This window comes from Lepidochelys kempii, chromosome 25, assembly GCF_965140265.1.
Source record: "Lepidochelys kempii isolate rLepKem1 chromosome 25, rLepKem1.hap2, whole genome shotgun sequence".
Taxonomy (NCBI): domain Eukaryota; kingdom Metazoa; phylum Chordata; order Testudines; family Cheloniidae; genus Lepidochelys; species Lepidochelys kempii.
The window spans coordinates 13,009,027-13,022,172 of NC_133280.1; the positions used below are offsets into that span (position 1 = coordinate 13,009,027).

At 52.1% G+C, this 13,146-nt stretch overlaps 1 protein-coding gene across 1 annotated transcript in view; it reads left to right on the forward strand.

Annotated features, from left to right (window-relative positions):
- The window catches only part of EFNA2 (ephrin A2), a 155,287-nt gene that overhangs the window by 100,766 nt on the left and 41,375 nt on the right, over nt 1–13,146 (forward strand). The gene's annotated exons all lie outside the window — the stretch shown is intronic.

Here is a 13,146-nt window from a genome sequence, read left to right on the forward strand (position 1 = left end):
GACAAGCCTTTCTTACGGACTGGGCCTCAGGACATCTGCTAGGGGATCCCCCGCGTGAATTTGGGCGAGTTGCCTCAAGCCAGAGGTTTCTGGGTGCTGAGCTCTTTTGAAAGCCTGTCTGGAAGTGTCACAGTGGCAGCTGAGCAATCTCCCCTGGGAAGTGGGCAATTTCATTATCCTCCATTGTACAGATTGGGAAACTGAGGCACAGAGCAGGACGTGACTTGCCTAGGGTCACACACTGAATCAATACCAGAGCTGGGAATAGAACCCAGGCGTCCTGATGGCTAGTCTCCAGCTTTAACCACTAGACATCACGCCAAGCTAGTGATAGGACCCAGGAGTCCTGAAACCCAGTCCCCAGCTCTTGCCCCTACAGTGATCACACTCCCTTTCAGATCTAGGACTAGAACCCAGGTGTCATGATCCCCAACACCTTGTTCTTGCCACCAGACCACCTTCCCTTCCAGGAAAAGAACCCCGGAATCACTGGAAGAGAGGAATTGCCAGACTGAATCAGATCCCTGGTTCTTCAAGTCCAGGATCCCAGAGTGACCTCACCAGATGTCTCAGAGGAAGGTCTAGAATCCAGCAGGAGGCAGATGTGGGATAAGCTGCTCCTATGAAAATCTCATCCTAACTCCAAATAGTTAGAATTAGGCTTAAGCCCTGAAGCACGAGGGGCAATTTTAATCCTTCCTGAAACTTTGTGAGCATCAGCTATTATGGTTCTGGAAATTCTTGTTATCCATTGAAACGTCCAGCCTGCCTTCAAATTTTACTTATGTTCTTGACATCAGCAACATCCTGTGGCAATGAGTTCCACAGTCCAGTTACCCATTGAGTGACTGTTTCCTTTCCTGATTCCCAATCCTTTGCTCTCACCACTAGACCATGTTGCACCATAAAGTTGGGGGCTGGAGTGGGGGGTGACACAGACATGCCTCAGTGAGATGGATGGAGAACCCTTCCTTCCTGGATAAGAACTGTGCAGGGGGGCTGGAGGGATGGCTTCATTCCTTCATCTGAACAGCCATATGCAGGGGGCAGGATGTGGGGGAGGGACACGTGACACAGTGACTTACCTGCCCTCAGTCCTCCAAATGCTGACCCAGCGCTGTCTGAAACGCACGCGGCACAGGGTTAGAATTCGTCCAGGTGCCTCACCCAGCGGACTCTCCGGAGAGTTTGAACGCTCCAGGGTTGCGTTGCATTGTATAGAGATGTCAGGAGGGGTGGATTTCCTCCAGATTACAGCCCCTGGGTGCCCTGGCCTGTATCGGGGGGACGTCGTCTAATGGACCTGGGCATTGAGGGAAGGGATTGAAAGGATCAGGAGCTGGTCCTGGTCTCCACCCTATAGGGGAGGGAGAGAAGCCTGGTTGTCAGCCGGCACTAACAGTAAAGAATGCCCCTAATGAAGCACCCAATTAGCCAGGATCCCAGCCTTAATGGTAGCTGACAGAGCTGAAAGCTGCGAGTAGTCAATTGTCAAGCGGAACATCCCCTTGGAGTGAAATGTGGAGGCTGCTCCATTCATCTCTGTCAGGAAAAAACAAAGCAGTACACGTTAACCCCTTTGGCGATGGCCAAGCCCTGCTGGAGGGGACGCTCTGGGGGCCTGGCCATCAGGGGTGGGGGAACAGAGCTCCGGGGAGCTGCAGCAGGCCAGGGCAGCTAAGGCCCATCCTTCCCAGGGAGACGGACTGAGTCCCACGTCTCAGTTCAGACCGTAAAAGTTAGGGCCCCGTCTGCTCCACGTGGACATAGAATCATAGAATATCAGGGTTGGAAGGGACCTCAGGAGGTCATCTAGTCCAACCCCCTGCTCAAAGCAGGACCAATCCCCCAATTTTTACCCCACATCCCTAAACAGCCCCCTCAAGGATTGAACTCACAACCCTGGGTTTAGCAGGCCAATGCTCAAACCACTGAGCTATCCCCATTAAAGATCCCAGGCTGCTTTGCCTAGTATGGGTCTGTCCTGAGCTTCTTGACCCAGACTAGCCCTGCATTTGCTCATGCTGCCTGTTGCAAGGGTGGAGTGAGGGGGGCTCCTGTATCATGAGACCTCATCAAAAATCAAGCACAGATACCCCTGACACAAGCAGGAGTTATCTAGTGTCCATCAAATACCTTGCCCGAGGTCACGCAGTGCATCAGTAGCAGAGCTGGTCCTAGGAACCCGGCAGCCTTGGCTGCTGCTTTGCTGCTCTAACCACTAGACAGCAGTCCCTCTCAGGGCCAGGCATAGAACCAAGGTGTCCTGATGGGATTTGATCCCCAGACCATCCTTCCTGCCTTGTGTCCAGGCACACTAGGGTGACAACACTAGCAACGTTGGGACCCATGGCTCCCTTTTGCAGATGAGGCTCGGCTGCTTCTCCCGCCCTGTGGTCTGGGCCTGCTCTCCACGAGTCAGTCCAATGGGACTACCACCAGGGCACACAGGGCCCTGTTGGGCCCCAACTCTCAATTCCTTCCTCAGTTCCCATGCGTAACACTGTCTGGAGTGAGACCCAGCCCAGGAGTGTCAGGGGTCCTTTCTCCCCATCCTCTCCTGTGGACAGAATATCACTTTGTGAGCAGCCCCCAGGCTTCCCTGCGCTGAAGACATGCAACAGATGTGCCCCAGGGCAGCCCAAGGCGATTCCAGCATGGGATACTGTGTTATACATCGGGCTGGATAACAGCCACTGTCCATCTTCAATCCCCATCTGGGAAAGTACTTCACAGAGATGCGTTTAGAGGTGACTGTTGTACCCAGCTCTTACACTGGTAGATTGCAAAGCACTTGACAAAGGAGGTCAGAATCATTTCCTCCCTCTTGGACAGATGGAAAACTGAGGCACAGAGCAGACATGAGTTGCCCAAGGCCTCCCAGCAGGCATGGGGAAGAGCTGGGAATACAGCCCTGGTCTAGTGCACTGTCCGTTAGGCCACACTGTTTCTCAGTGCATTTGGCCCCGTGTGTTGTGTCACTCGCCCGGCAGGGGCTAGGGTGCTGCGTAAACTGTCCAATCTGACACCCTGCTGTCGTTCGTGACGAAGTCCCGCGCTGCAGTGAGTGGATGGCCTGCCCCGTTTTCCCCCTCACTGGTATTGCAGGGCCCGCGATGCGCTGTCCTGATCCAGCAGCATGAGGCCAGGAACAATGAGCCTTTCCTCTTCTGATTTCTCCATTTGCACAGGGAGTAACTGGGATGGTAACAAGGGGCACCGGGAGCCTGGCTCAGGTCCTGCCGTCATTCAGAAACTGCTGGTTTATTGAGGTGAAAGTGAGTTGAGCATTTGGGAAAGGTGCCACGGGGAGGGCTTGGGAGACCAATGGCTGCTACCCCATTGATGCAAAGGCCACCTTGCCCCACCTGGTCTCTTGCACTTTGCATCGCAACCCGGAGTTGGAGGGACCACGGGCTGGGGGCAGCTCTCCCTTGTGCCCCTTACTGCAAAGCCCTTTACTGTAGGGATGCAGGTCTGCCTCAGCCACACCCCCTGCTCCCACCAGCCTGCCCCCTCAGGGCTCCTATGAAGGTGGCAGAGGGGGCGAGGGGCAGCTTACATTTGTCTCGTGGACCCCTTTGCATCAGACTTGCTAGTGCCATTGGGCACAGCAGCAGAGAAAGCTCCATGCCAGTCGTGCCTCTGAATGCACTTAGTACTAGAGTGCTAAGGGGGGGCATGAGACCCTGCATGGAAGTGCTCATCCCGTCTTCATCCTTGTGTAAAGTGCGGGTAAAATGCCCCAGGCAGAGATTCCGCAAACTCCTTTTGCACAGGCTGCCACAAACAGGTAACAGATTCCAGACCCTCCGAGCCCATCCTGGATTTGAACCAGCAACCTAGAGATGAAACGTCCCCTCTCCCATTACCAGTCCCCTGGCCACTCACCTCCCCTGTAAGTTTCTGACTTTATTTGTGTAAGACAGGGATAATCATCTTCATTATACAACAACACAGGAGCGGTTCCATTTCCAAATGTGGCCTGCACAGATCCCCACACAGGGGCTGTGGGGGAAAATTTGGTTTTCATGGCCAAATGAAAATCCCAAGAAGCCATGGACTGGACCTGATTCCTTGGAAATGCAGGGACTAGGCAGTGTTTCCCCATAGCATATCCTCATGCAACGATGTCATGAGAAAATTCCTTCTCAAAGTTGTGAGGTTTGTGTTATCAGAACCCTAGCCATAAAAATAACACTTTAATTCACTGGTGTGTGGGTGTGTATGTGTAGATCTCATTGCCCTCTGCTGGAGGGAAGCAGAACTACTATATGGTGTGTCATATGCTCTGTATTGCTGATAACTAAGGAAGATTCTCCTTCAGCTCACGTGGCAGGGGCTTGTGCTTTTGTAGAAGGAGACCCTTTTGAGTTCTTTCCCTGCTATCACTCTGTGGTGGCCCCAGGATACATCAGAGTGACAGCTGTGAAGTCTTAATTGGCCTCGATTTGTTACAATAACAATATGTCCTTCCCCAGGCTGAGGATCTCAAAGCACTTTACAAACAATGGGATAAGCCTCACGACCCCCCACTGTGAGACTGAAAAATAGTATTATCCTCATTTTACAGATGAGGAAACACGCAGAAAGAAGAGCATGTGACTGACCCGAGGTCACACAGCGAGTCAGTAGCAGAGCTGGGGAAAGAACCCAGGCATTCTGGTGCCAGAGGTGGCGAACAGCAGACTGCACGGCCTCTAACTGCAGCCATAGATGGGAGAGCTGTGGGTATTTACTCTTCCTCTATGAGAATTACATGGTTCTCCTGTTCAGTTAACAGGTCAGCGGTAGCAAGCAGCTCGGTAATTCACCGTTGCGAGAAATCTTGTCATTCAGGGGTGCGGTGGCACAAGTTTAACTGGACATGCTCAAAAAACCGGTGATTGAAAGTGAAAGTGCAGGATGCAGTCGCGCGTCCGGCCGGGCTGTGATTAAAGGCCGGGAGGAGGAGCATTTGTAAGAAGGGTGGAAACGGTTCCACTCTCGAGTCACTGGGCCAGATCTTCAACTGGTGTAAATCGACATAGCCCTTCCCTCCATTGAAGTGTACAGTTGGTTTCTAGGTAGCAGGAAGAAACACCTTGAAAGTCTTAAGTAGGTTATTACCGTCTGGGATCCCATTAGCCTTATCGCAGGGCACTTGAGCTTCGTCCTGATCCTTTATATCATTATCTGCCTCCCCACAAACCCGAGCAGCTCTAAGCTTTCAACCAGCAGCCCCATGTCTATTAGTCCAGACCCTCCAAAATTCAGGTGCGTGCCATTCGTGATCAGTGGAACCAAATGAATATATAATAATTTGCCCTTCTCTAGCAAATTACACCAAGGAGTTCAAAGTGCCTGGTAAATATTGATGATTTAATTCCCGCGATTCCCAACTCTCCCAGGATACGGAACGTCATCTTTATTTTGTAGAGGAGGGAACCAATTGGAGAAAGAATGTATAAGAGGAAGGGCACTGGGCTGGGACTCAGGAGATCTGGCTTCAATTCCCAGCCCTGCTGCTCGTTCCGTGTGTGACTTTGGGCCAGTCACTCTCTTGCTCTGCACCCTGTGTAAAAGAGGGTAATAATCATTCATCTATCAGTTGTGTTTATTTCGAGTGTAAGTTCTTTGGGGCGGGGACTGGCGCCTATTATACATCCGTACAGCTCCTGGCACAGCGGGGCCTCTAGATACTACTTCCCTACACATAGTCATATGGGGAAAGAAATCTGTCCGAGGTCAAAGGGTGAGTCAGGACTAGAACCCGGGTGTCCCACCAACCTCCCACAATGAGCTCCCTTCACAACAGCTGGTGCGACTGCTTTTTCCGATGCTAACTGAGATCCCCACCTGGGCTGGTGGGAGAGTGCTCCTGGCAGAGCACGAAATGCATTGCTCCTGGAAAACAATTAGAGTCCCCTTGAGTTGTTGCAGGCTGACCCGTGGAGAGATTATAACCCTGTTTCCAGCACATCCTCTGGAGCACACATTATTTCTGTTTTCATGAGCATTTAGCTCGCGCCGTTGAGGGGCTGGTAATTACACCTTAACTGCTGGCGGAGCAAGGCATAATTACCTCGCCGCTTTCTGGAGTTCCGCAGACCTGCATAGCAATTGCATCTCCGTGGGGCCGCGGGTGCTGAGGTACGGTGTGTAGGGAATGTGCCCCTGTGCTTTCCCCGGGGCCTAGTGCGTTTCTGGGGTGCCAAGCACCCTCCACTTCCTGGAGTGGGACTTGAGAACTCGCCCCACCCTTACCTGATCAATAGACACCTGCAAGGGCCTCGCCCCAGCAGAGAGAGCCAAGAAAGTGACTTAGAGGAAATGTTTTCTAGCAGTTGGGGGGAGATGTCAGGACTCCTGGGTTCTATTCTCAGTTCTGAGTAAAAATGTGGCCTAAGAGATAAAGCAGTGGGTGCTGGGAGCCAGGATTCCTGGGTTCTATTTCCAGATCTGGGGAGGGAGTGTGGTCAAGTGGGTAAGAGCAGCAGTGGGGCTAGGTGCCAGGACTCCTGGGTTCCATGCCAGCTCTGAGAAGAGGGCGAGGGCTCTAGTGGGCAAAGCACAGGTCTGGGAGTTCCTCTGTCCAGCGGTTAGAGCAGTTTATGGGGTGCCAGGACTTCTGGATTCTGGCCAGATAACCGTACAGGGGGACAGGCAGACCCTTCTCCATGGGGGTCAGTCCTGGATGGAGTGCAGACTAGTCTCCTCTGCAGGTTTTATTTTTTCACCCACATTTAATGGACTTTACCAGCTCATGTGGCTACCCCAGCCCTGAGTGCAGTCAGAAGAAGCCCCCTCTCCAGGCCCAGCTTCTCCATGGCCCCATCTGAGCAGCGAGGCAAAGAACAGCTCCCTTTGTGTAACCCAGGCAGACCCCATTCTCCGGCCAGGCCCGTCTGCAAGAGCTGGGAGCCCGAGCCGGGAGCCTGAGCCGACCAAGCACAGAACAAAGGGAGGTGCTGTTTGTTGGATTTGGTAGCTCGTGTATTTGGGGTGGCAGTTAGGATTGCTCTCTGCCTGCCGTGGGAGCGCCCCGACATGACTGTTGGTGCGATTGGCCCCCCCGTCCCCACGGTTACATTCATTGTTATTAAAAATTAAAAACATTTGTCTCCTTGGGGAGCTGGGAAAAAGTCTTTTGGCAGAAACGCAATGTTGAGGGGGCAGAACAGCACCTGGATGAGCTCTGCACATGCATTCCCCCATCCCCACCCCGAGACAAGTCCCACGGCACCAGAAAAGAACGGCCGAGTGTCTCATAGGAGGCTGGGGGAAAAGGGTGTGGGGAGTTGTGTGTGGAAGAGAGAGACGGGTTGTGTGTCCCTCTGAGACACAGAATATATGCTGGGGTGGGGGAGTGAGGGCCTGTGTGTGTTGGGGGGGTTCGTGGGGATGTGTCTGTGATACAGTGATTTCTAAAGGAAGGCCCATGCTGGTCCACGTCCCCATGCAGATGTCTAAGTGCTCTGATCTCGCCTCTCTCGGTGCCCCTACTACACAAAATTATAAAACAGTGATGAAACAAAAAAGCCTGGTGCCAGCCAAGGCCTCTCCCAGCCCACTCGCTATCCCCCCACCCTGCTTGGGAAACCCCAGGACAATGGGCCGCCTTTGCAGCGTCACCAGACCTGGCCGCTGGCCAAGAGGGAGGGCAGGAGATTCCAGAGACAAAGACCCCTGCCAGAAGCCCCCCTCCCTGTAAGCCATGGGACCACGGGTTAGTGGCAAGTGTGGAAGGTGCACTTGTGAGAACATGTGCGTGTGCATGTGGGTGTGTGTTCATCCTTCGCTGCATGGGCTAATGCATGTGGGTGCTTATGCATAAGTGTGTGGGGGTGAACTTGCGGGGGTCAGAGTGTGTGGGCATGGTGCCTGTGTGTGTGGGGGGGTGCAGGCCTGCATGGGTGCCTGCAGAACTGGGCGTGTGTTTGTGGGCGCATATGGGCGTGGGCTCAGGGTTGCCTCTGTGGTCCTTGAATGAGTGTGCTTGCAGGGAAGCCTGCCTGTGTGCATGGGGCCAGTCAGGGAAACTCACCAGGCTTGGTTAATAACCGAAACTCCCCCCACCGTTTGCAATTGGCAGGAGAATGGGGGGCTGGGGCTGGAGCAACCTTGGGCTGATATTTTGTTTTCATGGGAGGGGTGGGGAGCAAAATCTGGTGTTTGCTTCAGCTGCCTTTCCCTTCACCCCGGGGAGCTTGACCAACATGTGCTCCAACCCCTCTGGGAAGGCCCATCCCAACGCCGGATGGTCAGCAGCCCCCTTCCCTCCCCCAGCCTGTCTCGGAAGGATGGGCAGAGCTGAGGAGCTGGTGTGTGGGAATCAACGGAGGGAAACAAACAAAGAATGAAGAAGAAATTATTAGGTGCGGGGGGGGGGGGGGGAGAAAAGTTCACATCCATCGCATCAGGGAGGAGCCGAGATGTTCCTGTCGCCGTCTGGGAGGGAGAGGTTTGCTGCTGCATGGGGTGTTTTTCTGGTTTTGTTTTTTTCTTGTAAAGGAGCTAAGTGGCATGAGATTTATGAAGCCCAGACAGGGGAACACTCTCTCCCTCGCTCCTTCCAAAGTGCTCCCTAATCACAGGTTGTAGCTCTGCTCTGGAGGAGGAGGCTGCATCTTAGCTGCTTGATAAAATGCAGCCCTGAGACAGCGCCTTGGCTAACCCAGCCCTGATGGCAGATAATAAAGGGGCCGTTTGACAAAGGGCTGCCGCAATCCCAGCGGCACGATCAGTCTCTTTCGCTGCCTGGGATGGCCATGGGCGTGTGCCCACGGGGGCGTGTGCATGCGTGGACGTGCAGGATTGCATGTAAAAGCGTGTGTGTTTACCTAGGTGCATGCACATGTGAACACGTGTGTAGGTGAATGTGGGTGCAAACATAGCCTCCGTGTTTTCTTGGGTACGTGTGCGGGCATGCATGTGTATAAATGGAGGGTGCACATGCCTGTCTGCTTGGCCGCATGGGCATGTAAATCTGTATGAGTGCACGTTTACATGATTACATGTGTGCATATATATGACTTTGTGCATGCATGAGTCCATATATCTGGAAATCGGCATTCATGCATGTTCGCATGGCTACCTATGCATGTATTTGTGTATGGAGGTAAGATGTGTCAGGAATCACTTGTTCCCCTGGGGATTGAGGTGGCCCCCGCTTCCCTCCCGACCCCCACATTCCTCCTGGCAGCGGAGGGGTCAGGGAGTGTTGTGCCCTGTCCTCAATGGGGCAAACTCTGGTCACCACCCTTTAGAGCAGATCCCAGCACTGAGCCGACAGCTGGCGTGGTCGGCAAGCGAGCTGTCATGCGGAGAGCAGTGATAGGGCCTTGGGGGAATGGATGAACGCTATTTATGCCCTTGCTCCAGCATCTCCCTTCGCGTTGTCCCAGCTCCTCCTTGGACACTGAAATGCAACCATCTACACAGGGCTTGGTCTGCCCTCAGTGAGGTGAATGGAGGGGCATGTGCACCTCGTGAGGGGGCCAGAATTCCTTAGTATGAGTCCCCTCTAACGCTCATCCACGAGCAGGAACATGGGCCAGTAGTTACAGCAGGGAACAGTGAGTCAGGACAGCTGCATTCTATTTGCAATGCCAAGAGGGGAGAGTGGTCTAGTGGTTAGAGCAGTATCTCCTGGGCTTCTGTTCTTGCCCTTGGGCGGTGCGTGTGGGCTAGTGCTTAGCAAATGCACTGGTAGCTCAGGACTCCTGGGCTCTTTTTGCAGTGGTGCCTCAGACCCCCACATCTCTAAACTGGAGGTAACAATATAGAATTGTAGGACTGGGCAGGACTTCTAGAGGTCATCTAGTCCAGTCCCCTATGCTCATGGTAGGACTAAATGTTATCTAGAGCATCCCTGACAGGTGTTTGTCCAACCTGCTCTTAAAAGTCTCAGTGATGGAGATTCCACAACCTCCCTAGGCAATTTATTCCCGTGCTTAACCACCCTGACTGTTAGGAAGTTTTTCCTAATGTCCAGCCTAAACCTCCCTTGCTGCAATTTAAGCTCATTGCTTCTTGTCCTAGCCTCAGAGGTTAAAGAGAACAATTTGTCTCCCTCCTCCTTGTAACAACCTTTCATGTACTTGAAAACTGTTCTCATGTCCCCTCTCAGTTTTTCTCTTCTCCAGACTAAACAAACCCAGTTTTTTCAATCTGCCCTCATAGGTCATGTTTTCTAGACCTTTAATCGCTTTTGTTGCTCTTCTCTGGACTTTCTCCAATTTGTCCACATCTTTCCTGAAATGTGGCGCCCTGAGTTGGACACAACACTCCAGCTGAGGCCTAATCAGTGCGGAGTAGAGCGGAAGAATTACTTCTCGTGTCTTGCTTACAACACGTTCCGACACCTTTCCCACCACGGCACTGAGATGTAGCCGCCTCTGGGCTGGAGCCGTGGCACAGCAAGTGCTTGGCCAAGACATCGAGACAAACCTTTGGTGCCCAGTGTCCCCAGCCTGGGCCTAGGCCCCATTGTACAGCTTAATCAATGAGTGCACAGGGCCTTGGGAGCCGGGGCTGAAAGGGGCAAGAGAAGGGCAGAGAATTACACTCTCGTTATGCTGCAGAGGAAGGAAGGGTTTGCCATTGCGGTGCTGGCCTGGGGGTCAGGAGTTTGGGGTTCAAGTTCTAGCTCTGCCACACGTTTTCTGGGGGACCTGGGGCAAGCCACTTCCGCTCCGGTTTTCAATAGCTCAGTTCCACCAAGATACAGGGCCAGGCTTTCAGAAGAGCTCCGGGTGTTGGCTCAGGAGCTGTAAGTGTCCCAATGAGCAGGGTTGCTGAGTGATTGAAAGTCTGGCCTGTAGCCCCCCTCAGCCTCAGTTTCCCTGTCTGTAAAATGGGAATAACATCCTTTTCTTTGTCTGCTTAGCCTGTAGGCTCTTTGGAGCAGGGCCTGTCTCTCGCTCTCTGTGCACAGGGCCCTGACCTGGGTCAGGAACTACTGTAATGCTGTTATTGGGAGTGTTTTCAAGCTAGTTGGATCAAGACATTTGGAAAGCGAAAGAATGGAGTGGGAATTCCCCCTCTCCTCCCCCTGCCAGTTCCGGTACCAGCCCCACCCCATTCTCATTCCTTCTGGCTGAGTTTTAAAGCAGATGAGTTTTTTTAGCAGACGAATTAGTGATGTGCCTCATTGAGACAGTTCAAATCCCACTCATTTTAATTATCGCAGCCTGGCAGCCCTGCTGTGGGTATCACACGGGGTGACAGGGAGCTTGCCAGGTGGGGGTTTTATTTTAAACGCTTTTGACATTTTACAAACTGAATGACTTAAATGATAACAAATGAACAGACGGCTCCGTGCGTGCAGGTGAGGCTGTGTCTGTCTGTCTCTGTGTGTGACTCTGCGTGCTTGTGTGTGAGTCTCTGTGTGTGTCTCTTTCCCTCTGTGTCTGTTGCTCTGGGTGTTTGTGGCTGGGTATGTGAGTTTGTGTCTGTCCCTGTGTGGTTATGTTTTTTTCTGTGTATGTGTGTCTCTCTCTGTCTCCACATGTATATACGCACATGTGTGTGTGTTTCTGTATGTATCTCTGTGTGTGTCAGTTTATGGGTGTGTGTCTCTCTCTCTGAATCAGTGTATGTGTGTGCATGTGTGCCACTCTCTGTGTTTGTGCATTTGTATGTCTGTGATCCTCTGTATCTCTGTGGGTCAGTCTGTGTGTGTCTCTGCCTCTGTGTTTGTGCATTTGCGTGTGTTGTGTGTTTGGGTGTCTGTGTTTGTCCGTCTCTGTCTCTCTCTGTGTTTGTACATTCATGTCTGTGTCTCCGCCTCTCTCTGTGCCTGCGCGTGTGTGTGTCGGTCCATCTGGTTGTGTGTGACTTTCTGTGGCCTGGAAGGCGCTGAGCTCTGGGCAGGCAGCACGGATCACATTCTTTCTCCCTGTTACTACAGCGTTAGGGTCCTGGTGTCATTGCAGACTTCGCTCCCCTAACAAGCTCTGACGGTGCCTTCCAAACAGCTGCCTTTGCAATCAAAAGTGCAGTGAGGTTATTTCATACACGCAGACAATCCGAGTAATAAATCCGAGAGTTTCGGGAGTGGAGCTGAAGAAGAAGAAAGCTTTTCAGTCCTCTGGGGGACCCAGAGATCAGACACGTGAGAAAAGTCCAGGGCATGATCCCCCTTGTTGCAAATTGATCTGATAGCCACTGGTCTGACATGGGAATGGCACAGAGATCTATCAGAAAGTCTGAAGAGCCTGCCGAGTCCACGCTGCACAGGCCCTGGCTGAGCATGTGATGAATGCAGCCATATCAGCTCTTCCTCATGTCTCTCCACCCTGGCTAGAACACTGGACGTCGGTGAGACCTTAGGGAGTGCCGCGCCGAATGGCCCTGGGAGTTTGTTCAGAGTGGTTAATGCCAGAGTACCGCAGAGTATTAGTGTATCTTCCGGTGTATTCCAGCCAGACATACTCCGGGTCACTCTGGCATAAAGTATGTCTGGCTGGAATACACCGGAAGATACACTAATACTCCATGTTACTCTGGCATAAAGTATTAGTGTATCTTCCAGTGTGCTCCAGCCAGAGTGACATGGAGTATTAGTGCATCTTCCCGTGTTTATTCCAGATAAAGGTACTTAATGCTGTAGTAACAGAGAGTATTAGTGTAACCTCTGGTATATTCCAGATTAAGGTACTTAATGCTGGAGTAACACAGAGTATTAGTTTCAGAGTACCAGCCGTGTTAGTCTGTATTCGCAAAAAGAAAAGGAGTACTTGTGGCACCTTAGAGACTAACCAATTTATTTGAGCATAAGCTTTCATGAGCTACAGCTCACTTCATCGGATGCATTCAGTGGAAACCTCTGGTATACTCCAGATAAAGGTGCTTAATGCCAGAGGAACATGAGGTATTAGTGAATCATTCGGTATGCTCCATGCCAGAGTAGCGTGGTGTATTAGCATGCCGTCAAGTGTAGTCCAGCCAAATGTACTTAATGCTAAAGTAAGTGGGAGTGTTGTATCTTCTGGTGTACTCCAGCCAAATGTACTTAATACTAGAATAATATGGGGTTTTAGTGTATCTTCTGGTATATTCCAGAGTAACTGGGAGTATTGATGTGCCTTCCAGTGTACCCCAGCTAGCGGTACTAAATGCCACAGTATTGCAGAGTATTAGTGGAAGGGTCACTGAAACTCC